Below are 27,195 nucleotides of genomic sequence, written 5' to 3'. Positions count from 1 at the left end.
ATACTACCAGAAGTGAAATAAAAAGGGGAGAAATTGACTGAATCTTCACACTGTGTGTGCCATACTAAGCATGGAGAACAGAAGAGAACTGTCTGAGGACCTGAGAAACGAAGTTGTTGGAAAAAAAATTATTCAAGGTTACAAGTCCATCCTCAGAGATCTTGATGTTAGTTTGTCCACGATGCACAACATAATCAAGAAGTTTACAAACCATAGCACTGTAGCTAATCTCCCTGGACATGGATGGCAGAGAAAAATTGATAGAAGGTTGCAACGCAGGATAGTCCGGATGGTTGATAAGCAGCCACAATCAAGTTCCAAAGAATTCAAGCTGTCCTGCAGGCTCAGGGTGCATTTATGTCAGCGAAATTTGAATCAAATCAAACACTATTGTCACGCAGTGTTTTGTGACTGTGGGCGCTAACCAGGTCCCTATAACTAGGGGTACTCTAGTCTATCCCTGCCCTCCCGATCACTTCTGAAGGTGGAGATGCCGGGTTTGCATGCCTTGCTATGCTCCTATATCAACTCTTATCTTACCCTCCCCCACCCAGGGAGATGAGAAGGAGAAGTGTATAGGATTACACTCACCAAAACAACAAGGGAAGACAGACACGGATAAATGAAAATAACAATCATTGAAAATATACTCACCAAACAAAGTGGGGCACAGGAGAGTAAAAGGAAGGAGAAACCAAATAGAAGAGGATGAGGATGTGCAATCTACTGAACAAATCTCCAAACGCCAAGCACGAACTAGAACTACACCTCCAACTAACGCTGACAATTCCTAAGTGCCAGAGGTGAGCATATGTAGCAGAGGGGAATAGCGACCACTGAACAGTTGAGACAATCCAGGTAGGAAAGCTCCAACTGAACAGGTTAAGCCTTGCACTGCCAGCAAGGAAAAAAACTGCACTGTTTATAATAAGATGGTGAAGTACTTCTGACCAGTGCAGCAGGACCAGACACCGCGATCTTCTGGCCCCCCTGTTGCGTTATCCCCATGACAGCTATGGCAGGAAACCCAAGAGGACCACACTGCTGACACTGACATAAAAAAGCTAGACTGCAGTTTGCCAAAATGTATGTGATAAGCCAAAAGCCTTCTGAGAAAGAGTCTTGCTTGTGGACAAATGAGACCAGCATACACTGTGTTCCAAATTATTATGCAAATTGGATTTAAGTGTCAAAACGATTTAATTGTTTTGCTTTTCAAATAAACTCATGGATGGCATTGTGTCTCAAGGCTCAATGGATCACTGAAATCAATCTTAAACACATGTGATAATTAGTTTTCCAGGTGATTCTAATTAAAGGAAAACTACTTAAAAATGATGTTCCACATTATTAAGCAGGCCACAGTTTTCAAGTAACATGGGAAAGAAAAAAGATCTCTCTGCTGCCGAAAAGCATCAAATAGTGCAATGCCTTGGCCAAGGGATGAAAACATTAGATATTTCTTGAAAATTTAAGCGTGATCATCTTACTGTTAAGAGATTTGTGGCTGAATCTGAGCACAGTCATGTTCGTGCTGATAAAGGCATAATGAGGAAGGTTTCTGCCAGGCAAGTTCATCGGATAAATGGAGCAGCTGCTATAAAGCCATTTCAAACCAGCAAACAAGATATTTGAAGCCACTGATGCCTCTGGAGTCCCTCAAACCTCAAGGTGTAGGATCCTTCAAAGGCTTGCTTTGGTTCATAAACCTACTATTCGGTCACCCCTAGACAGTGTTCACAAGCAGAAACGGTTGTAGTGGGCCCAGACATACATGAAGACTAATTTACAAACAGTCTTGTTTACTGATGAGTGTCGAGCAACCCTGGATGGTCCAGATGGATGGAGTAGTGGATGATTGGTGGATGGCCACCATGTCCCAACAAGGCTGCAACATCAGCAAGGATGTGGAGGAGTCATGTTTTGGGACGGAATCATGGGGAAACAGCTGGTAGGGCCCTTTAAAGTTCCTGAAGATGTGAAAATGATATCTGCAAAGTATATAGAGTTTCTGACTAACAACTTTCTTCCATGGTATAAAAAGCAGAAACGTGCCTTGAGGAGCAAAATCATCTTCATGCATGACAATGCACCATCTCATGCTGCAAAGAATACCTCTGAGTCATTGGCTGCTATGGGCATAAAAGGAGTTAAACTCATGGAGTGGCCACCATCTTCCCCTCTCCTCAACCCTATAGAGAACCTTTGGAGTATCATCAAGCAAAAGATCTATGAGGGTGGGAGGCAGTTCACATCAAAACAGCAGCTCTGACTTCATGCAAAGAAATACAAGCAGAAACTCTCCAAAAACTTACAAGTTCAATGGATGCAAGAATTGTGAAGGTGATATCAAAGAAGGGTTCCTATGTTAACATGTAACTTGGCCTGTTAGGATGTTTTGGAGTTAAATAGCTTTTTAGTTCAGTGAATGTGACCTCTTAATGCTGCAAATTCCACAAATGAGCATGTTCAGTTCTTTAAAACATATCAAATGTCTAGAAATTCTACTGTGCCTAATAATTTGGAACAGGGCATTTTGAGGTTTTATTCATTTTGGAGATTATACTGTTATCATTGGGAGGTTTCTTCAATAAAATTCGATGTATACTCTAACGGGTGATGACTTTTATTAGACTGACTGTCATATAGACCAACCATTTAGGAAAATCCGAGAAAAATATAATTTGCATAATAATTTGGAATATAGTGTAGAGCTTTTTAGTAAATCACATCCTTCTACTGCTTACTGAAAACAGAATGAGGCCTACAAATAAAAGAACACAGTACCTACAGTCAAATATGGTGGAGGTTCAAAGATGTTTTGGGGTTGTTTTGCTGCCTCTGGCACAGAGAGCCTTGAATGTGTACAAGGCATCATGAAATCTGAAGATTACCAAAAGATTTTTTTGTCACAATGTAGTGAGCAGTGTCAGAAAGCTGGGTTTGTGTCCTAGGTCATGGATCTTCCAGCAGGACAATGACTCAAAACATACTTCAAGAAGCACCCAGAAATGGGTCAAAACAAAGAATTGAGAATTCTGAAGTGGCCAGTAATGAGTCCGGATCTAAATCCCATTGAGCACCTGTGGAGAGATCTTAAAAAATTGCTGTTGGAAGAAGGTGCCCTTTAAATATGAGACACCTGGAGTAGTTTACAAAACAGAGTGGTCCAAAATTCCAGTTGATAAGCACAAGAAGTTTGTTGATGGTAGAAAGGGATTGATTGCAGTTATTTATTCCAAGGGTGTGCAACCAAATATAAACTTGAGGTTGCCAACAATTTTGTCCAGCCCATTTTTGGGGATTTGTATGAAATTATGTCCAATTTTCCTTTTTTTGTGTTGTTCCAATACACAAAAACGTGTATAGCAAAACGTGTAATTTCAATAATTTTCTGCCCAGTTCCAGCCTTGCTGAAGCATACCGAGATTATCTCCGACCCTCCACCAAATTTCTGAGTTAAAATATTAATATTGTTGTTTCTAAATGATTATGAACTTGTTGCTTTTGTTTGCATTATTTGAGGTCTGCAAGCAATGCATTTTTTTGTTATTTTGACCATTTCTCATTTTCAGAAAATAAAAACAAAATTTAGTGCTTGGAAATTCGAAGACATGTTGTCAGTAGTTTATCGAACAGAAGAACAATTTACATTTTACTCAAAAAGTATACCTATACAGTAAAGAGAAAAATTAGACAAACAGAAAATCTTGCAGTGGCCTCTTAATTTTTGCCAGAGCCGTAATATTATATATATATATATATATATATATATATATATATATATATATATATATATATATATATATATATATATATACACACACATATACACATACTATTGAACCCGTTCTACGCCCGGGTGGCGAGCATTTATATTGGTATATGGTCTCCATCCTGGTATGTGCTGCTCCCATCTTGCTCTCCCATCCTGTGCCCCCATCCTGTCATGTGCTGCTCCATCCTGCATCCCCATCCTGTCATGTGCTCCCATCCTGCGCCCCGATCCTGTCATGTGCTGCTCCATCCTGCATCCCCATCCTGTCATGTGCTGTTCCATCCTGCGTCCCCATCCTGTCATGTGCTCCCATCCTGCACGCTGAGTGCGGGCGGCTGTGCTGAGTGCGGGCGGCTGTGCTGAGTGCGGGCGGCTGCGCGTCGCTGTGGTGAGTGCGGGCGGCTGCGCGTGGCGATGCTGAGTGCGGGCGGCTGCGCGTGGCTGTGGTGAGTGAGGGCGGCTGTGCATGCCGGTCCTGAGTGCGGGCGGCTGCGCGTGACTGTGGTGAGTGCGGGCGGCTGCGCGTGGCTCTGGTGAGTGCGGGCGGCTGCGCGTGGCGATGCTGAGTGCGGGCGGCTCTACGTGGCGGTGGTGAGTACGGGCGGCTGTGCGTGGCGTTGGTGAGTGCGGGCGGCTGTGCGTGGCGGTGGTGAGTACGGGCGGCTGCGCGTGGTGATGCTGAGTGCAGGCGGCTGTGCGTGGCGGTGGTGAGTACGGGCGGCTGTGCGTGGCGGTGGTGAGTGCGGGCGGCTGTGCGTGGCGGTGGTGAGTGCGGGCGGCTGTGCTGGGCGCCGAGTGCCGGGGGCCTGAGCAGGCGGGGACACCGGCGCGCTGGGGGGGTCAGGTGCCGGAGTCGCCGCTAGCTCAGGCCCCCGGCACTTGCTATATTTACCTGTCCCCCGTTCCACTGCTGCGCGCCGCTCCATCTTCCGGGTCCTCTGCCTGTGACTGTTCAGTCAGAGGGCGGCGCGCATTAACGCGTCATCGCGCCCTCTGACTGAACAGTCGCAAGCAGAGGATGGAGCAGCGCGCATCACTGGAACGGGGACAGGTAAATATTGCATACTCACCCTCGTCCCTGCTTCTCTGTTGGAGATCACGGTGTGCGTTCAGCGCTTACGCATACCGCGATCTCCTGGGAGCGTCACTCTGTGGGGTCCAGACTGCGCCGGCGCAGTCTATAAAGGCTTTGGACAGAGTGACGCTCCCAGCGTTATATTATAGATTTTATATATATATATATATATATATATATATATATATATATATATATATATATATACACATACATACATACATACATACACACACACAGTTAGGTCCATATATATTTGGACAGAGACAACATTTTCCTAATTTTGGTTATAGACATTACCACAATGAATTGTAAACAAAACAATTCAGATGCAGTTGAAGTTCAGACTTTCAGCTTTCATTTGAGGGTATCCACATTAAAATTGGATGAAGGGTTTAGGAGTTTCAGCTCCTTAACATGTGCCACCCTGTTTTTAAAGGGACCAAAAGTAATTGGACAGATTAAATAATTTTAAATACAATGTTCATTTCTAGTACTTGGTTGAAAATCCTTTGTTGGCAATGACTGCCTGAACTCTTGAACTCATGGACATCACCAGACGCAGTGTTTCCTCCTTTTTGATGCTCTGCCAGGCCTTCACTGCAGTGGTTTTTAGCTGCTGTTTGTTTGTGGGCCTTTCTGTCTGAAGTTTAGTCTTTAACCCCTTCCCGACCCATGACGCCACGTAGGTGTCATGAAACTCGGTGCCAATCCGACCCATGACGCCTATGTGGCGTCATGGCGGGAAAGCTTCCCTGCGGGTCCGGTGACCGGGGTCATTCAAATGTCACCAGACCCGCAGGTGCAGGGGGACCTGTACTTCACCCCAGGGGGTGGTGGCTTTGCCCCCCCCGGTGTACGATCGCTCCGGGTGACCTTTTTTTAACCCCCTCCAGCTCTGATTGGAGCTAGCGTCCATGTGACGCTAGCACTCCAATCAGATGTGGAGGGGCGGAGAAAAACAGTGTCTGCCTCGCTCCTCAGCTTCATCCCATCCGTGGAAGCTGAGGAGCGAGGTGCCCGACTGCTCACCTGCCCCCCCAAACACCGCGATCGCCGCCGCTGCTGCATACCTCTTCAGAGCGCCGCCGCTGCCACCGCCTCCCCCACTGCTACCGCCAGCACCACCGCTGCTGCTGAGGACAGGTACCTCCCCTCTCCTGTCCTCCACTCCCCCAACCTCTGCTCCCTCCCCCCTGCCCCCCTGATCACCCCCCTGCTCCGGTGATCACCCCCCCTGCCCCCCTTTATCACCTGCTGCTGCTCTACTTTCTTTTCTCCTACTGCCCCCTGCATCTGTCAGCCCCTCCTCCCCTGGTGATCACCCTCTAAAGTGATCACTGCTAATCACCCCCTGCCCCCCCTATTCACCCCTACCCCCCCCCCGATCACCCCCTGCCCCCCCTGTCCACCTGATCACCCCCCTGCCCCCCTTTATCACCTGCTGCTGCTGTGTTTTCTTCTCTCCTACCGCCCCCTGCGTCTGTCAGCCCCTCCTCCCCTGGTGATCACCCTCTTCAGTGATCACCGCTAATCACCCCCTGCCCCCCCTGATCACCCCCTGCCCCCCCTGATCACCCCCTGATCACCTGCTGCCAGCTTCATCTCCATCTGACGCTGCATCTCCTCAGCCCCCTCCTGTCCCCCCGCGCCTGACAGCCTCCTCCTGCAGAAGAGTTTCACCAAACACTCGCACATACACATGCACACGCAACACTATAATAAAGTTTAGATTTTTCTTTTTTTTTTACACACGCACACACACCACACCACGTCACAAAGGCTGTACTCAGCTGAGGAGGCATATTCCTTTCTTGCCTCCGAAGCTGATAGTGAGGAAGAGGACCCCACTTTTCTGTATTCCTCCCACTCTTCCTCCTCCAGTGACACGGACTCGCCAACCCCAAGATGTCGCAGGACGAGAAATCGTCCGGAGACAAGGGGAGGAGAGCCGGAGCCCAGGGGAGAAGACCCACAGCCAAGTGTAAGTAACCCCCAACCTAGTGCTAGTCACGCCCAACCTAGCACTAGTGCCCCTGTCTGGACCCCCGTCCCTGAAAATTTTTCTCCACGGATTCCTGATTTCATTCCCCAATCAGGAATCCAATTTGAGACTGCCAACCTCAGGGAAATAGATTTTTTCAAAGTCTTTTTCTCGGAGTCAATTGTCAGTCTCATGGTGGAGCAAACAAACTTATATGCCCTGCAATTTTTTGCCCAAAACCCAAGTTCATCATTTACTACTTGGAATCCCGTTGACTCCGTAGAAATGATGAAATATTGGGGACTGGTCCTTCACATGGGGATTGTGAAGAAATCAGAAATTCGCCAATACTGGAGTACTGATATTTTATATCAAACTCCAATATATGGCATGGTTATGAATCGCAAATGTTTTGAGGCGATTCATAAATTTCTCCACTTTAGGGACAATACGGACATCCTTTCCCGCGATGACCCGAATTTTGATAGACTGTTCAAAATTCGGCCGGTCATCGAACACTTCAGCAACAAGTTTGCTGAAGTGTACATTCCCCAAAGGGAAATTTGTGTGGATGAATCCCTCATCCACTTCAAAGGGAGGCTTCAGTTCCATCAGTACCTGCCAAGCAAAAGGGCAAGGTACGGGATTAAGCTCTATAAGATCTGTGAGAGTACCTCAGGGTACACTCTCAGCTTTAGAGTTTATCAAGGAAAGGACAGCAGTATCCAGCCCCCAGAATGTCCACCTGCTCTGGGGGTGAGTGGGAAAATAGTGTGGGATTTGGTCCACCCACTGCTTGATAAAGGTTACCATCTGTACGTTGATAACTTTTATACAAGCATCCCACTCTTTCAATCCCTCTCTGCCAGAGCTACCGTCGCTTGCGGTACTGTGCGCAGAAACAAGTGGGGTCTCCCTTTGTCACTAATTGAGCAGGCTCTCCCAAAGGGTGAGAGCCGGGCCCAATGTAGAGGCAACATGCTTGCGGTCAAGTTCAAAGACAAAAGGGACGTCTTTTTCTTGACCACAATCCATGGTCCCGGCACCACGGCCACCACCGTTCGAGGTACCCCAGCACAGGTCCACAAACCGGACTGTGCCCTGGGGTACAACAAACACATTGGGGGAGTTGATCTTTCTGATCAAGTCCTCCAGCCCTATAGTGCCATGCGGAAGACGAAGGTGTGGTATAAAAAACTGGCTGTGCACATCGTACAAATGGCACTGTATAACGCATACGTGCTATCACGATGTGCAGGCCAGACCAACAACACCTTCCTTCAGTTCCAGGAGGCGGTGATAAAGGCCCTGATTGGAGGCGTGGAAGGAGCGGGCCCCAGCACCCCTGGAACTCAAGGTTCCCGCATGGTACCAGGGCAACATTTTCCCTGTGAGGGGAGAGCAAAAAAAAGGTGCCGGGTGTGCTATAAAAGGGGGATAAGAAGGGAAACTCGTTTCCAATGTGAAACGTGTCCCGACAAACCTGGACTGTGTTTGAATGAATGCTTCAGAATTCATCACACGTCCGTGGACTAGCCACATCCTGATATTCCACTACAGAACTCACCCACACCAGGCTGATATACACAACACCACACACACACACCAACCTGACGTACACTACACCACACCCCAACCTGACATACATTACACCACACACACCAACCTGATGTAGTGTGTCAGGTTGGTGTGTGTGGCGTAGTGTACGTTAGGTTGGTGTGTGGTGTGGTATAGTGTACGTCAGGTTGGTGTGTGGTGTGGTATAGTGTACGTCAGGTTGGTGTGTGGTGTACACTACACCACACACACCAACCTGACGTACACTACACCACACCCCAACCTGACATACACTACACCACACACACCAACCTAACGAGGTGTGTCAGGTTGGTGTGTATGGCGTAGTGTACGTCAGGTTGGTGTGTGTGTGTGGTGAATACTACACCACACACCAACCTGACAGACACTACATACCTTCCATACACAACATGGTGTCCTCTAACGATTGGAGCTAATTTTTCATTCAAAAAGTCAAATGGCGCTCCTTCCCTTCCGAGCCTTGCCGTGCGCCCAAACAGTGGTTTACCCCCACATGTGAGGTATCAGTGTACTCAGGAGATATTGCCCAACAGGTTTTAGCATCCATTTTACCCTGATGCCCATGTCAAAATGAAAAAAATTGAGGCTTAAATAAAATTTTTGTGAAAAAAAAGGACTTTTTCATTTTTATGGATCAATTTGTGAAGCACCTGGGGGTTCAAAGTGCTCAATATGCATCTAGATAAGTTCCTTGGGTGGTCTAGTTTCCAAAATGGGGTCATATGTGGGGGAGCTCCAATGTTTAGGCACACAGGGGCTCTCCAAACGCGACATGGTGTCCGCTAAAGATTGGAGCTAATTTTTCATTCAAAAAGTCAAATGGCGCTCCTTCCCTTCCGAGCCCTGCCGTGCGCCCAAACAGTGGTTCCCCCCCACATATGAGGTTTCAGCGTTCTCAGGACAAATTGGACAACAACTTTTGGGGTCCAGTTTCTCCTTTTACCCTTGGGAAAATAAAAAAATTGTTGCTAAAAGATAATTTTTGTGACTAAAAAGTTAAATGTTCATTTTTTCCTTCCATGTTGCTTCTGCTGCTGTGAAACACCTGAAGGGTTAATAAACTACTTGAATGTGGTTTTGAGCACCTTGAGGGGTGCAGTTTTTAGAATGGTGTCACTTTTGGGTATTTTCTCTCATATAGACCCCTCAAAGTGACTTCAAATGTGAGGTGGTCCCTAAAAAAAATGGTTTTGTAAATTTTGTTGTAAAAATGAGAAATCGTTGGTCAAATTTTAACCCTTATAACTTCCTAGCAAAAAAAAATTTTGTTTCCAAAATTGTGCTGATGTAAAGTAGACATGTGGGAAATGTTATTTTTTAACTATTTTGTGTCACATAACTCTCTGGTTTAACAGAATAAAAATTTAAAATTTGAAAATTGCGAAATTTTCAAAATTTTCACCAAATTTCCGATTTTTTTTTAGAAATGAACGCAAAAATTATCGGCCTAAATTTACCACTAACATGAAGCCCAATATGTCACGAAAAAAACAATCTCAGAATCGCTAGGATCCGTTGAAGCGTTCCTGAGTTATTACCTCATAAAGGGACACTGGTCAGAATTGCAAAAAATGGCCAGGTCATTAAGGTCAAAATAGGCTGGGTCATGAAGGGGTTAACAAGTGAAATGCATGCTCAATTGGGTTGAGATCAGGTGACTGACTTGGTCATTCAAGAATCTTCCACTTCTTTGCTTTAATAAACTCCTGGGTTGCTTTGGCTTTATGTTTTGGGTCATTGTCCATCTGTAGTATGAAACGACGACCAATCAGTTTGGCTGCATTTGGCTGGATCTGAGCCCACAGTATGGTTCTGAATACCTCAGAATTCATTCGGCTGCTTCTGTCCTGTGTCACATCATCAATAAACACTAGTGACCCAGTGCCACTGGCAGCCATGCATGCCCAAGCCATCACACTGCCTCCGCCGTGTTTTACAGATGATGTGGTATGCTTTGGATCATGTAAGCCCCCCCGCTCAGACAGCGGAAATATAGCGGGGGTCCCATGTCCTCATAGGCCTGGCAAGTTGTTTTATGCTAGGGGTCAAATTAAGGTCAAGGTTTTTTCCTCCATGTAAAAGCAGCCAGATTTGGGTTCTGACTGGCTTTCTTGCCCGTGATTGATTGGTTGTCAATCAGTTGCCGGGCAGATTTGGTTATGTATTCATGTTAAAGCAGTCAGATCTGGTTCTGACTGGCTTGTTTGCCCGCCTAAAATTTTGATGATTGATTGGTTGTCAATCAGTTGCTGGGCAGATTTAGTTGTTATATATACTGGGGCACCGGCGTCGGATACTCAGTTCGCCGGTGCTTGAAGAAAAGAAGATACCTCAGCAAGAGATGGAGAAGCTCCTGCAGGAACTCCTATCAAGAGCTGGCGAGGAAGACGGGGAGGATTGGCTGAGGAGCTGCTTAGCTATAAAACCTCCTTTAGCAGCTTCCGAAGCCATTGCCCCTCCTCCGGTTCCAGTACCTGCGACGCCAGAGGCAAGACATGAAGCTGGAGCCCCGGCACCTGAGAGATCTCCAGCGAGGACCAGGAGGCAGAGCGCAGCTTTCTCACCTGCTCCGTCTCCTGCGGCATCCGGGCTCGGTACGTCAGCGACAAGCAGGAAGTCACGCCGCAGCTGCACGTCGAAGTCTCGCAGCCCTCCGCGAGATTTCGGAAATCATCAGCTGGGAGCGCCGTCCACGTCATCAGGAGCGGCCGGAAGAGCCAGAAAGGGCACCGGCCGTAAAAGCGCTGCGGTGCCCCTCTCCACTGGCACCCGGTCGGCTCTTGCATCTGCTGCACGGGGCTCAAGGTCTGCTCCGCCCCCCTTGTCGTCGGATGAAGAGGAGGTTCGTGTCCCAGGATCTGCCAGGCAGCCGCGCTCGCCCCATTCTGTGGGCTGGAGCGCAGGCTGTGAAGGAGGAAGAAGACCGGACAACCAAGCTGCGAGGGGTGAGACTTCTAATATCCCAATGTCTGTCCCTCAGAATCAGTTAAGAGACTTAATTAAATCTGTAGTAGCCGAGGCATTGTGCGAGGCTAGTAATGTATCTCGGGCAACAGCTTCTCCTGCTCCTTTCTGCTCAGAAGCTCCTGCCCTTAGTATTCCTCCTTTGAATCCTTTCAAGGAGGCTTTAACATGCGAGCTTTCCCCACTGGGATTCCATTTGAGCCCCTCAGTTAAGGAGCTCATCTGGAATAATCAATTTGTGGATTTATTTTCATTATTGCCAAGTAGGGATCATCCCCCTAAGTTAGAGAAGAAAGATGACAAAACTGATCATGATGACCCTAAACGTAATATTAGGTCTTTTAATAACTGGGTCCAAGCGTTTGCCATATATGCTTCTGTGTTGGGAGAGAAATCGCCTAATCTTTGTAGCCGTCTCTTCCAACACGTTGACATCATATTAGAAGCTTATAAGAACTTTGGTGGCTCTGCTTGGCTCAGTTATGATGAGGCCTTTAGACATAAACTATCAGTTCACCCTGAGTTAAAATGGGGCTCTAAAGACATTGGGTTATGGATCAATCTCATGCTTCCTATGAGGAATGCTGTTGCTAGGCAGCCTTCTTCTTCTGTCACCAAAAAAGGCGTTTGTTTTGCTTATAATGATTCTTCCTGTAAGTGGAACAATAATTGCCGTTTTCGTCATGAATGCTCGTTTTGTGGGAATTCCCACCCCATGTCCAAATGCTTTAAGAAGCAGGCTGCCCAGCAATCCTCTAAAGAATCAATTTCAAAGGGCCCCATCGCCAGTGAGGCTGGAAAACATGGTTCACTGGCTAAGCAAATACCCAGACAGGGAGATCAGTAGCTTACTGTTTAACGGGTTTTCTTTAGGTTTTCATGTTCCACAATTCAAAGGTTCAGGTTGTTTTTTAGTTAAAAATCTTTCTTCCGTTAATGACTTCCCTGATGTTGCTAGGGAAAAATTTTTTTCTGAATTAGAACTAGGCAGAGTTGCCGGCCCCTTTTTATCCCCTCCGTATTCAAATTTTCGTTTATCCCCTTTGGGTATTGTTCCCAAAAAGGATCCAGGTTCTTTCCGAATGATTCATCATCTATCTTACCCAGTGGGCCAATCCCTGAATGACGAGGTAGACAAAACGATGTGTTCTGTTACCTATTCCTCATTTGATGGCGCATTGGATATGCTTAGAAAATTCGGTCCTAATGCCCTCTTGTCCAAATCAGACATTAAATCTGCCTTCAGACTTCTCCCTGTTCATCCGGATGGGTTCAATTCACTGGGCTTCCATTTTGATAACTGTTTCTTTTTTGACAAATGCCTTCCCATGGGTTTTTCATTATCCTGCTTTTATTTTGAAAATTTTTCACGTTTTTTGCATTGGGTTTTGGAGTCTAGTGGTTGTAATGCGGGTATTTTGCATTACTTAGATGATTTCCTTTTTGTTGGCCCAGCCCATTCTTCGGCTTGTGAAAATACTCTTTCTAGGTTTCTTGAATTGTGTTCATTTTTTGGAATCCCAATTGCCCATGAGAAAACTGTACCCCCTTCTTGTCTCATTGAGTTTTTGGGCATCATGATAGATTCAGTCAGAATGGAAACCGTCCTGCCTCTAGAAAAAATTGAGAGACTTCATAGTTCTCTTGAAAATTTACTGGCAAGGGACAAAATCACTCTTAAGGAACTTCAGTCCCTGCTTGGGCTATTGAATTTTTCCTTAAGGGTCATTCCGATCGGAAGGGTTTTTTCCAGATCGCTTTATGAAGCTATTAAAGGGCATTCTTCTCCCAATTCTCATATCAGATTGTGTTCTGATATGAAAGAGGACGCAAGAATCTGGCTAGCATTTCTAGCAGGTTTTAATGGGAGATCTATTATTCAATCCCCTTTTGTATCTTCAGATTCTATCCCCCTTGCCTTTTCTGCAGACGCCACTCTAGGGGTGGCTTGCTTGTTTCAATCTCACTGGATTTCCCGGAATTGGCCTGACAATTGGGTTTTTAAGGAATTAAACAAAAATCCTCTTATTATTGAACTGGTTTCAATCCTTCTGTGTATTTGCTTATGGGGTCGTGGTTTACAAAATTCCAGGGTTCTATTACATTCCATGAATCAAGCAGTAGTTTTTTCAATCAATACACTGTCATCCAGGAATGTTGTTGCATCAAAGATTCTGAGAAAATTGGTATTGGAGTGTTTAAACTGCAATATTTGGTTAAAAGCAGTTTCAGGCATTGGTAAAGCTAGTCAGTTAACTGATTTTATTTTGCAGCGTCAGTGGTTTGATTTTTATTTACAGGTTCCATTGGCAGACAAAGAGGCGTACGATTGCCCTCTTTCATTGCAGGACATGATTCCGATATGATTCCCTATTTTATTCAGAATTCCTTATCTAACAGATCATGGGCTAATTATTCAGCCGCATGGAAGAAATGGGTTAATTTTTCTGCTCTTTTTGGCTTTGATGCCTCTGCTCCCGACCCGAATTCGGCTTTAAAATTTGCTGAGTCCATGGTCCAGCAGGGATTATCTTACTCCGCAGTAGCCAAATGCTTTGCGGGAGTCTCTTTCTTTTTAAAATTGCATGGCGGGACTGCGTTGACGGATTTTTTCTCAGTAAAGCAATTTTTGAAAGGGCTGAAAAGGGAAAAGTTTTTTCCGGATTCAAGGTGTCCTATTTCTATTTCTTTATTGACTGACATTTGTTCTGCCCTTTTACATGTTTGTAAGAACTTTGAAGAAGCGCTTTTGTTTAATTCCATATTTTCTATCTCCTTTTTTGGGGCCCTAAGGGTCGGTGAGGTAGTATCAGCCAAAAAATCGGTTTCATCCCCGCTCTTGCTTTCGGACGTCAAAATTTTCGATTCGTTTCTTCTCCTGTTTATCAGGAAGTCTAAGACGGATCAACTCGGGAGAGGAGCGGAGCTAAGATTGAATTCCTTTCCTGATTCTAGAATTTGTCCTGTATCCATTCTGTCCAAATGGATTATGTTTAGGCCCCCGGCTGAAGGGTCTCTGTTTATTCATAAGGATTCTTCCCCGGTAACGGTTTTCCAATTTAGTTTTATTTTAAAGCAGTGTTTGGCATTTTTAGGTAAAAGTAATCTCAAAATTACTTCCCATTCCTTCAGAATTGGTGCGGCTACTGAAGCATCAAGGGCTGGCCTATCTGACGATAAAATCAAGAGAATGGGTAGATGGGAATCAAAAAGATTCAGAATTTATGTTCGGCCTGATTTATATCCCGATTAATTTTATTTCTCTTGTATTCTACAGTTATTTGGATTGTTGGGCATTCATTTGTCTTCTGGGCCCGGAAGAGGGCCAGCCTGCGATCATATTCTGAGAATTTGTCGTTCCATTCATCTAAAGTTCAAGTTTTTTGGCACGGCATTCGCGGCCTGAATTGGCCTTCTTTAGTTTCTGAGGTAAAGAGTTGTCGGGAGAGGCTCCCTCATCCGGATCTAATTATAGTTCATCTCGCTGGGAATGATTTAGGAAGAATCAATACTTTGAACCTTCTGGCTGCTGTTGTGAATTTGGATTCTGGGCTCCCCCGGTGGCTACTGGTGGAATTGAACTGGTGTCTTCATCTTCTCTGTTCACCTGTTCCCATCAAGATGTGGGAGTCGCTATATAACCTTGCTGCTCTGTTAGTTGCTTGCCGGTCAACAATGTTATCAGAAGCCTCTCTGTGCTTGTTCCTGCTCCTAGACAACTACTAGATAAGTTGGACTCTTGTCCATGTTTGTTTTTGCATTTTTGTTCCAGTTCACAGCTGTAGTTTCGTTACTGTGTCTGGAAAGCTCTTGTGAACAGGAATTGCCACTCTGGTGTTATGAGTTAATGCCAGAGTTTTAAAGTAATTTCTGGATGGTGTTTTTGATAGGGTTTTCAGCTGACCATGAAAGTATCCTTTCTGTCTTCTGCTATGTAGTAAGTGGACCTCAAATTTGCTAAACCTATTTTCATACTACGTTTGTTATTTCATCTCAACTCACCGCCAATACATGTGGGGGGCCTCTGTCTCCTTTCGGGGTATTTCTCTAGAGGTGAGCTAGGACTAATATTTTCCTCTGCTAGTTTTATTTAGTCCTCCGGCTGGTGCTGGGCATCTAGAATCAACGTAGGCATGCTACCCGGCCACTGCTAGTTGTGCGTTAGGTTTAGTTCATGGTCAGCTCAGTTCCCATCTTCCAAGAGCTAGTTCCTATATATGCTTATGCTATGTTCTCTTGCCATTGAGATCATGACAGTTTGACCGGCCCTCAAAGTGTTAATTGTTTGGGCTGAAGCAGGAGAAAAAGAAGTGTTGAAGGGAAATTTTTTTTTTTTTTTTTTTTCCCCTCAGAGTTTTGCTGCCTAGCCCTTAATTGCTGTCTAGCTGCTTCTTACCTCCTCTTAACCCTTGAATGGCTCTGTGTCCACCTGTTTGTAATGGATCTTCAGAGTGTAGCTGCAGGTTTGAATAATCTCGCCACGAAGGTACAAAATTTGCAAGATTTTGTTTGTCATGCACCTGTATCTGAGCCGAGAATTCCTTTGCCGGAATTTTTCTCGGGGAATAGATCCGGGTTTCAGAATTTTCGAAATAATTGCAAATTATTTTTGTCCCTGAAATCTCGCTCTGCCGGAGACCCTGCACAGCAGGTCAGGATTGTGATTTCCTTGCTCCGGGGCGACCCTCAAGACTGGGCTTTTTCATTGACACCAGGGGATCCTGCGTTGCTCAATGTGGATGCGTTTTTTCTGGCCTTGGGGTTGCTTTATGACGAACCTCATTTGGAGCTTCAGGCAGAAAAAACTTTGATGTCCCTATCTCAGGGGCAAGATGAAGCGGAAATTTACTGCCAAAGATTCCGTAAATGGTCTGTGCTTACTCAGTGGAATGAGTGCGCCCTGGCGGCGACTTTCAGAGAGGGTCTCTCTGATGCCATTAAGGATGTTATGGTGGGGTTCCCTGTGCCTGCGGGTCTGAATGAGTCCATGACAATGGCTATTCAGATCGATAGGCGTTTGCGGGAGCGCAAACCAGTGCACCATCTGGCGGTGTCCACTGAGAAGTCGCCAGAGAGTATGCAGTGTGATAGAATTCTGTCCCGAAGCGAGCGGCAGAATTTTAGACGGAAAAATGGGTTGTGTTTCTATTGTGGTGATTCTACTCATGTTATATCAGCATGCTCTAAGCGCACTAAAAAGCTTGGTAAATCTGTTTCCATTTGCACCTTACCGTCTAAATTTATTCTATCTGTGACCCTGATTTGCTCTTTGTCATCTATTACCACGGACGCCTATGTCGACTCTGGCGCCGCTTTGAGTCTTATGGATTGGTCCTTTGCCAAACGCTGTGGGTATGATTTAGAGCCTTTGGAGACTCCTATTCCTCTGAAGGGGATTGACTCCACCCCATTGGCTAATAATAAACCACAATACTGGACACAAGTAACTATGCGTATTAATCCGGATCACCAGGAGATTATTCGCTTTCTGGTGCTGTATAATCTACATGATGATTTGGTGCTAGGATTGCCTTGGCTGCAATCTCACAACCCAGTCCTCGACTGGAGAGCTATGTCTGTGTTGAGCTGGGGATGTAAGGGGGCTCATGGGGATGTACCTGTGGTTTCCATTTCATCATCCATTCCCTCTGAAATTCCTGAGTTCCTGTCTGACTATCGTGACGTCTTTGAAGAATCCAAGCTTGGTTCGTTACCTACGCACCGAGAGTGCGATTGTGCCATAGATTTAATCCCGGGTAGTAAATACCCAAAGGGTCGTTTATTTAATCTGTCTGTGCCTGAACATGCTGCTATGCGAGAATATATAAAGGAGTCCTTGGAAAAGGGACATATTCGTCCATCGTCATCTCCCTTAGGAGCCGGTTTTTTCTTTGTGTCAAAAAAAGACGGCTCTTTGAGACCATGTATTGATTATCGGCTTTTGAATAAAATCACTGTTAAATATCAATACCCATTGCCGTTGCTGACTGATTTGTTTGCTCGCATAAAGGGGGCCAAGTGGTTCTCTAAGATTGACCTTCGTGGGGCGTATAATTTGGTGCGAATCAGGCAGGGGGATGAGTGGAAAACCGCATTTAATACGCCCGAGGGCCACTTTGAGTATTTAGTGATGCCTTTTGGTCTTTCTAATGCTCCGTCAGTTTTCCAGTCCTTTATGCATGATATTTTTCGCGATTATTTGGATAAATTTATGATTGTGTATCTGGATGATATTCTGATTTTTTCGGATGACTGGGACTCTCATGTCCAGCAAGTCAGGAGGGTTTTTCAGGTTTTGCGGTCTAATTCTTTGTGTGTGAAGGGTTCTAAGTGTGTTTTTGGGGTACAGAGGATTTCCTTTTTGGGATATATTTTTTCCCCCTCTTCCATGGAAATGGATCCTGTCAAGGTTCAAGCTATTTGTGATTGGACGCAGCCCTCTTCTCTTAAGAGTCTTCAGAAATTTTTGGGCTTTGCTAACTTTTATCGTCGATTTATTGCTGGTTTTTCGGATATTGCTAAACCATTGACCGATTTGACTAAGAAGGGTGCTGATGTTGCTGATTGGTCCCCTGATGCTGTGGAGGCCTTTCGGGAGCTTAAGCGCCGTTTTTCCTCTGCCCCTGTGTTGCGTCAGCCTGATGTTGCTCTACCTTTTCAGGTTGAGGTCGACGCTTCTGAGATCGGAGCTGGGGCAGTGTTGTCGCAGAAAAGTTCTGACTGCTCCGTGATGAGGCCTTGTGCCTTCTTTTCCCGTAAATTTTCGCCCGCTGAGCGGAATTATGATGTTGGGAATCGGGAGCTTTTGGCCATGAAGTGGGCTTTTGAGGAGTGGCGCCATTGGCTTGAGGGGGCCAGACATCAGGTGGTGGTATTGACTGACCACAAAAATTTGATTTATCTTGAGACCGCCAGGCGCCTGAATCCTAGACAGGCGCGCTGGTCATTATTTTTCTCTCGGTTTAATTTTGTGGTGTCATACCTACCGGGTTCTAAAAATGTTAAGGCGGATGCCCTTTCTAGGAGTTTTGAGCCTGACTCGCCTGGTAACTCTGAGCCCACAGGTATCCTTAAGGATGGAGTGGTATTGTTAGCCGTTTCTCCAGACCTGCGACGGGCCTTGCAGGAGTTTCAGGCGGATAGACCTGATCGTTGCCCACCTGATAAACTGTTTGTTCCTGATGATTGGACCAGTAGAGTCATCTCTGAGGTTCATTCTTCTGCGTTGGCAGGTCATCCTGGCATTTTTGGTACCAGGGATTTGGTGGCAAGGTCCTTCTGGTGGCCTTCCCTGTCACGAGATGTGCGAGGCTTTGTGCAGTCTTGTGACGTTTGTGCTCGGGCCAAGCCTTGTTGTTCTCGGGCTAGTGGATTATTGTTGCCCTTGCCTATTCCTAAGAGGCCTTGGACGCACATCTCGATGGATTTTATTTCAGATCTGCCTGTTTCTCAGAAGATGTCTGTCATCTGGGTGGTGTGTGACCGTTTTTCTAAGATGGTCCATTTGGTTCCTCTGCCCAAGTTACCTTCTTCTTCCGAGTTGGTTCCTCTGTTTTTTCAAAATGTTGTTCGTTTGCATGGTATTCCTGAGAATATCGTTTCTGACAGAGGGACCCAATTCGTGTCTAGATTTTGGCGGGCATTCTGTGCTAGGATGGGCATAGATTTATCTTTTTCGTCCGCTTTCCATCCTCAGACGAATGGCCAGACCGAGCGGATTAATCAGACCCTGGAGACATATCTGAGGTGTTTTGTGTCTGCTGACCAGGATGATTGGGTTGCTTTTTTGCCATTGGCGGAGTTCGCTCTCAATAATCGGGCCAGCTCTGCCACTTTGGTGTCCCCGTTTTTCTGTAATTCGGGGTTTCATCCTCGATTTTCCTCTGGTCAGGTGGAATCTTCGGATTGTCCTGGAGTGGATGCTGTGGTGGAGAGATTGCATCAGATCTGGGGGCAGGTGGTGGACAATTTGAGGTTGTCCCAGGAGAAGTCTCAGCTTTTTGCCAACCGCCACCGTCGTGTTGGTCCTCGGCTTTCTGTTGGGGATTTGGTGTGGTTGTCTTCTCGTTTTGTCCCTATGAGGGTCTCTTCTCCTAAGTTTAAGCCTCGGTTTATCGGCCCGTATAAGATATTGGAGATTCTTAACCCTGTTTCCTTCCGTTTGGACCTCCCTGCATCCTTTTCTATTCATAACGTTTTTCATCGGTCATTATTGCGCAGGTATGAGGTACCGGTTGTGCCTTCCGTTGAGCCTCCTGCTCCGGTGTTGGTTGAGGGTGAGTTGGAGTACGTTGTGGAGAAAATCTTAGACTCTCGTGTTTCCAGACGGAGACTCCAGTATCTGGTCAAGTGGAAGGGATACGGCCAGGAGGATAATTCTTGGGTGAATGCATCTGATGTTCATGCCTCCGATCTGGTTCGTGCCTTTCATAGGGCCCATCCTGATCGCCCTGGTGGTTCTGGTGAGGGTTCGGTGCCCCCTCCTTGAGGGGGGGGTACTGTTGTGAATTTGGATTCTGGGCTCCCCCGGTGGCTACTGGTGGAATTGAACTGGTGTCTTCATCTTCTCTGTTCACCTGTTCCCATCAAGATGTGGGAGTCGCTATATAACCTTGCTGCTCTGTTAGTTGCTTGCCGGTCAACAATGTTATCAGAAGCCTCTCTGTGCTTGTTCCTGCTCCTAGACAACTACTAGATAAGTTGGACTCTTGTCCATGTTTGTTTTTGCATTTTTGTTCCAGTTCACAGCTGTAGTTTCGTTACTGTGTCTGGAAAGCTCTTGTGAACAGGAATTGCCACTCTGGTGTTATGAGTTAATGCCAGAGTTTTAAAGTAATTTCTGGATGGTGTTTTTGATAGGGTTTTCAGCTGACCATGAAAGTATCCTTTCTGTCTTCTGCTATGTAGTAAGTGGACCTCAAATTTGCTAAACCTATTTTCATACTACGTTTGTTATTTCATCTCAACTCACCGCCAATACATGTGGGGGGCCTCTGTCTCCTTTCGGGGTATTTCTCTAGAGGTGAGCTAGGACTAATATTTTCCTCTGCTAGTTTTATTTAGTCCTCCGGCTGGTGCTGGGCATCTAGAATCAACGTAGGCATGCTACCCGGCCACTGCTAGTTGTGCGTTAGGTTTAGTTCATGGTCAGCTCAGTTCCCATCTTCCAAGAGCTAGTTCCTATATATGCTTATGCTATGTTCTCTTGCCATTGAGATCATGACAGGCTGCTATTCGGTCAGATCTTACTTATTTAAGACAGATTTTTCCAACCTCGGGTATTGTTTTTTCGGAAATCATTCCCAGGCGTGCTTGGCAATGTACTCAGCTTTCATTCTTGGATAAGATCCGGAAGAGGGTTAATTTCTCCATGAAGAAGTTCCTACCTCTTATTTCTGGTTTTTCTTTTAGACATACAGACTTAGAAGGTTTTTTGCCAGGGATGTTCAGAAATGATTTGGTTCATTTGTCGGATATCGGACTTGATTTATTTAATCTTAACATGGGCAATATAATCGAAAAATGGCTGTGTGGTTTGGGGGGGGCCTCGGCTCTTTGATCCTTGGCCTCTTGGGGTAAAAAATCACCCAACCTTGGGTGGATTTGGTTTATGGAAGTTGATGGAATTTTGGAATTATAAACTTATGGTTATTATTCATTGGTTATTTAGTTAAATTTTATGGAATTTGTAACTCAAAATAAAACCTCACGGCCATTTATTCCAAACTTTATAAAAGTGTCTTGTGTTTTTATTATATTATAATTATAGGCCTTATGGGGACATGTAAGCCCCCCCGCTCAGACAGCGGAAATATAGCGGGGGTCCCATGTCCTCATAGGCCTGGCAAGTTGTTTTATGCTAGGGGTCAAATTAAGGTCAAGGTTTTTTCCTCCATGTAAAAGCAGCCAGATTTGGGTTCTGACTGGCTTTCTTGCCCGTGATTGATTGGTTGTCAATCAGTTGCCGGGCAGATTTGGTTATGTATTCATGTTAAAGCAGTCAGATCTGGTTCTGACTGGCTTGTTTGCCCGCCTAAAATTTTGATGATTGATTGGTTGTCAATCAGTTGCTGGGCAGATTTAGTTGTTATATATACTGGGGCACCGGCGTCGGATACTCAGTTCGCCGGTGCTTGAAGAAAAGAAGATCCCGCCCTCCCTCCCTTTATATTGTCATTTTCTCCTGTCGTTTGGTTTTATTTGTGGGTAAAAAATCACCCAACCTTGGGTGGATTTGGTTTATGGAAGTTGATGGAATTTTGGAATTATAAACTTATGGTTATTATTCATTGGTTATTTAGTTAAATTTTATGGAATTTGTAACTCAAAATAAAACCTCACGGCCATTTATTCCAAACTTTATAAAAGTGTCTTGTGTTTTTATTATATTATAATTATAGGCCTTATGGGGACATGAGCTGTACCACGCCTTCGCTATACTTTTCTCTTTCCATCATTCTGGTAGAGGTTGATCTTGGTTTCATCTGTCCAAAGAATCTTTTTCCAGAACTGTGCTGGCTTTTTTTTAGATTTTTTTTTAAATCTGAATTGTTACAATTCATTGTGGTAATGTCTATAACCAAAATTAGAAAAATGTTGTCTCTGTCCAAATATATATGGACCTAACTGTGTGTGTATATATATATATATATATATATATATATATATATATATATATATATATATATATATATATATATATATATATATATATACATACACACACACACACACACATACACACACATACATGCACACAGTACTGACCAAAAGTTTGGACACGCCTCATTTAGAGATTTCTGTATTTTCGTGCCTATGAAAATTGTACATTCACACTGAAGGCATCAAAACTATGAATTAACACATGTGGAATTATATACTTAACAAAAAAGTGTGAAACAACTGAAATTATGTCTTATATTCTAGGTTCTTCAAAGTAGCCACCTTTTGCTTTGATGACTGCTTTGCACACTCTTGGCATTCTCTTGATGAGCTTCAAGAGGTAGTCACCGGGAATGGTCTTCCAACAATCTTGAAGGAGTTCCCAGAGATGCTTAGCACTTGTTGGCCCTTTTGCCTTCACTCTGCGGTCCAGCTCACCCCATATTATCTCGATTGGGTTCAGGTCTGGTGACTGTGGAGGCCAGGTCATCAGGTCATACCATCACCTTATCTGGTGCGGTGATTTCAACTTCACCATCAACCCACAACTAGACAGTAGCATACAGAAGCGCTCAGACATAGCAAAGGCCGATAGGAAAAAAATCTTACTTAATGAAGGAAAACTGTTTGACAGATGTATGGAGAGAGCTGAGTGGCCCAGTAAAAGGCTACACATACTTCCTCCCTGCACACCATTCTTATTCAAGAATAGACCTACATATAGTCGCTGCTAATACAATTCCTTCAGCCTTATTTTCTCGCCACATTCCATCATCGTGGTCTGACCATGATGTGGTCCTGTCGGCATTCAAATTTAATATTACCACCTCTAGATTATTCAAATGGAGATTGAACGAATCCCTACTTACCGATCCCTCCGTCCTTTCTAAAATTACAGAAGAACTGAAATTATACTTCCAAACTAACATTTCTGAAGACACACCCCATGGTTTTGTCTGGATGGCACACAAAAAATGTATTACTGGCTCACTAATTAAAATTGCATCTAACAAAAAGAAACTAAGATCTGAACTCCAAACATGCCTGGAAAATAAACTTGTAAAACTTGAGCTTTCAAACCAAACTGCCCCTTCCCTCTATCTAACCAAGCAGATCCAGGACACTAAGATACAGTTAAATGCTATCCTTACAAATAATGTAGAGAGAGCGTCAACATGGACTAAATCAACCTTTTATAGACACGCTAATAAACCATCTAGTATGTTGGCGCGTAAACTCAGAAGAAGAGAACTACTAAATAACATTCCCTCCATTAAAGATTCCTTGGGTCGAATTTCAGCTCACCCAGATGCTATCTATGATGCGTTTAGAGAATATTATCAGAAATTATATTCTGCCCCTCAGCCCCCCCCACCACAACTTTTATCTTCCTTCTTGAGGGAACTAACACTTCCCAAAATCCCTAACTCTGCTATTGAACAGCTCCAATCGCCTATTTCTGCAGATGAAATTTCGGCAATAATTAAAAATCTTAAAAAAAACAAAGCCCCTGGACCTGATGGCCTCACGGCGCTCTATTATAACAAATTTGATGACATACTTTTACCCCACATCAAAAACTTTTGCAATGCTCTTCTAACTGGCACTCAAATGCCACCTGAGTTCTATGTTGCCCATGTGACAGTGATCCCCAAACCCAAAAAAAACACCAGTGCCCAAAAATTACAGACCCATATCATTACTAAATGTTGACCTAAAAGATTTTTACGTCTATTATCACCACCAGGCTCAACAAATTTTACCCACACTCATTCACCGGGACCAGGTTGGGTTCATCCCCAAGAGACAAGGGCCTGATAATATTAGAAGAAACCTAATTGTTATACACTCAGCTAATTATCATAAACAACCTCTATTTCTATTGGCCTTAGATATAGAGAAAGCCTTTGACTCAGTCTTGTGGTCTTACTTATTTGAAGTCCTATCCAAATTTGGTATCCCACATAGTCTAGTTTCGTGCCTTCAATTATTATATGATAGGCCCATAGCCTATTTGAAATTACCGACCACTCGGCCTACCCCAATTACTATACAAAGGGGACGAGGCAGGGTTTCCCTCTCTCACCGGCTCTATTTGCCCTAGCCATGGAACCGTTGGCTGAAGCTATAAGAATTAACCCAAACATACTTGGACCCTCTGGGCTTAGTGAACAATATAAGGCTAGTCTCTTTGCCGATGACTTGCTTTTAACCCTTTCCAGTCCTCTTACTACCCTCCCGAATTTATTTTCAGTTCTCCGTAAATTTGAATTAGTCTCTGGCCTCAAAATTAATGTTGACAAGTCCGAAGCCCTATTCATTAATACCCCAAAAGAAATACAAGCCAGTTTAAATTTACTAACAAAGAGCACTTCTTAACCTATCTCGGAGTCAATCTCACTTCTCACAGATCGACCCTATTTAAATGGAACTACCTACCTCTGATAAGGGGTCTTCAAGCAGACCTGGCCAGATGGTCCTCCATGACACTATCCTGGTTGGGTAGGCTGCACGCAATTAAGATGGTCTCCCTGCCCCGATTCCTATACTTATTCCGCTCCCTTCCCATCCCGGTACCCTCCAAGACATTTCATGAAATCCATACTCTGATTTCAAAGTTTATATGGCAGGGGAAAAAAACCCGAATTCGACTAAACCCGAATTCGACTAAAAACTATGTTTATACATAGAAAATTGGGGGGACTTTCCTTACCTAATTTTATATTATATTACAAATCCGCCCAATTAGCAATTGTGTTGCCAACAATAAACCTAGGTAGGTTAACCTGGAATCCTCTTTTTTGAACCCATTTTCCTTATATAGTCTCATATGGTCTACACAGAAACTCCCACAAGGTCAGTGCAGCGCCCCAGAGTCCTGGTCGTTGCAGTACTGTGGCTCCGCCACTAAGGGGAGCTATGGTACGTCTGATGGCACTGAAGGAGTTCATCTGATCAGGTATCACAGACACCAAGACATTTCACAGCCGGGCCTCCGGGGGGAGCTAAGGGTTCTATTCACTAGGCCACTCCCCACCATAGTGGGTAAACTGGGGGTCAGGCAGGAAGTTAGTCAGAAAGCTGACTGGGTTGGAACCAGGCAACACCTTGTGGCAGAGGGTGTTGTGGGGGAAGATACAGTAGGGTCTCTGTCAGGGGTGGGATCCTGACAGAGGCTTGGCAACTTGAACGAACGTAACGGGACCGTGCCTGCTCAGGATAGCGGCGGTGCCCAAGGAAGGACCAGAAGCGAGATAGATTGTGCTGAGTGAGAAACGAGATCAAGCAATAAGGAGAATACCAGTAGGGGTCGTGCCGTAAGACCGAGGCAACACCCTATTGAGGCGCACTACCGGTGGCCGGAACGCCGAGGGAGTATTTCAACATCCAGCTTCAAGCAATACTCTAAACAGCGGCAGGACAGTCAGTCTAATGCGGGCTGTCTAACTTAAATCACCTATGCAGTCTTGGGGGGCAACTTGTGGAGAGGGGAGACTCTAGGGTCCCGGAAGAGCTCCGAGCCTACCCATCAAACGGGTGCCGTCCCAACCGTAACATCAGGGAGGGACGGAGGATTAGCAGAACATCATCTAATCGAGTTGTGAGGGAACTTAAGAAACAGACACAACAGTTGTGGGGACTTTCTGTAAGCACAGCAGGGAAGGACCGCAACACATAGCGCTAGAAGGAAGGCACAGATTTCCACCTGCTAAGAGAACTCTGGAGGTGCCATTGGACCGGCCGGACTTGCGCAGCCTGGTTATCCAGATTCTGGACTGAGGACCCAGAGATCTTCAGTAAAGAGCTAAAGAGACTGCAACCTGGTGTCCTCGTTATTTACTGCACCGCACCACCACAGCCTCACCACCACCATCATCCGTCATACCTATCACCGTACGCCCCTCGGCAGGGTCACGGACCGGGCCTAGCCACCGTGACAACCCCAGAGCAGAGACTCAGAGGCCCGGTACCGGGTACCCCTCGGCCCTGCGGCAGTGGGGGCGTTGCATCTCCATATAACAGCACCATTTACAGCCCACTCTCTAATCCTCTGGAGGAAGGAAAGATTTAAATTTAACCTCCAGTCCAGGTCCTCTCCACTAATCCCCCTCTTCCATAATCCCATGTTTTCACCTGGACTCGATCCCCGCCCTTTCGCCTGGTGGGTGACTACTGGAATAACTATCCTTAAACATCTTTGCTCACCCTTTAATGTAATCCTAACCAAACAGGAATTTATGTAAAAATACGTGCCACCTGCTAGAGAAACTCTACGTATTTGTCAGATATTCCATTTCGCAGAACAGATCTTACAACATAAGGCCCCATTTCGTGCTACTGGTTTTGAACAGAGGTGCCTAGACGATCCTCTAGGAAAGGGAACTATTTCCCTGTTATACTCATCTCTAAACGTTTCACATGGGGACGAAAAATTGAAATATATGAAACAGTGGGAAGAGGATCTGGGTATTGACATGACTTTAGAGAAATGGAGACAAAGTTGCGATGCACTTTCTAGAGGTAGCTGCCAGACTTCCCTGGTGGAAACGTCCCTCAAAGTTCTCCATCGAACATACCAAGTCCCGAGTAGACTTCACGCCATATATCCAAACATAACAGATAAATTCTTTAGAGGTTATGGTCTTATAGGAGACATGAAGCACATTTTGTGGGAGTGCCCAGTCGTCTCAGCCCTATGGCAAAAGGTCAAATTTACAATAGAACGAATGTATGGTAAAGCAATACAACTTGAGCCAGCCGTCTTCCTAATGGGGGCTAAATACCCAGGCTTCTCTAACAAATTCCATAAATTGGTAGGACAACTTTGCATGGCTGCTAAACTACACATAGCTGCCAACTGGAAATCGCCTTCACTCTCTATGTCGTTAGTTAGAGACAAAATGAATACAATCCTTTTATAAGAACGTATACAAGCTACAAGAGACGACATGTGGAACGCTTTCTACTTAGTCTGGGAACCATGGTTGGAACTGGACTCTAATCTACACCTCAGCCAGGCTCTAACCTTGTCTATATGAGAATGCAAATAACGATACCCCGATGAAGACGTTAACATTTAAAGAATGAAGCTAGACTGCCTTCAGTGATTGGAGACAATCTGTTGTGGCGGGA

The 27,195-nt window shown here is 45.1% G+C and overlaps 1 protein-coding gene across 4 annotated transcripts in view; it reads right to left on the bottom strand.

The window, feature by feature from the left end:
* PLEKHB2 (pleckstrin homology domain containing B2) overlaps positions 1–27,195 on the bottom strand; it is a 66,482-nt gene that overhangs the window by 9,525 nt on the left and 29,762 nt on the right. The window lies entirely within an intron of this gene.

The sequence above is a fragment of the Ranitomeya variabilis genome, chromosome 2 (assembly GCF_051348905.1).
Source record: "Ranitomeya variabilis isolate aRanVar5 chromosome 2, aRanVar5.hap1, whole genome shotgun sequence".
NCBI classification, from domain to species: Eukaryota; Metazoa; Chordata; class Amphibia; order Anura; family Dendrobatidae; genus Ranitomeya; species Ranitomeya variabilis.
This window is presented reverse-complemented; position numbering and strand designations above follow the sequence as displayed.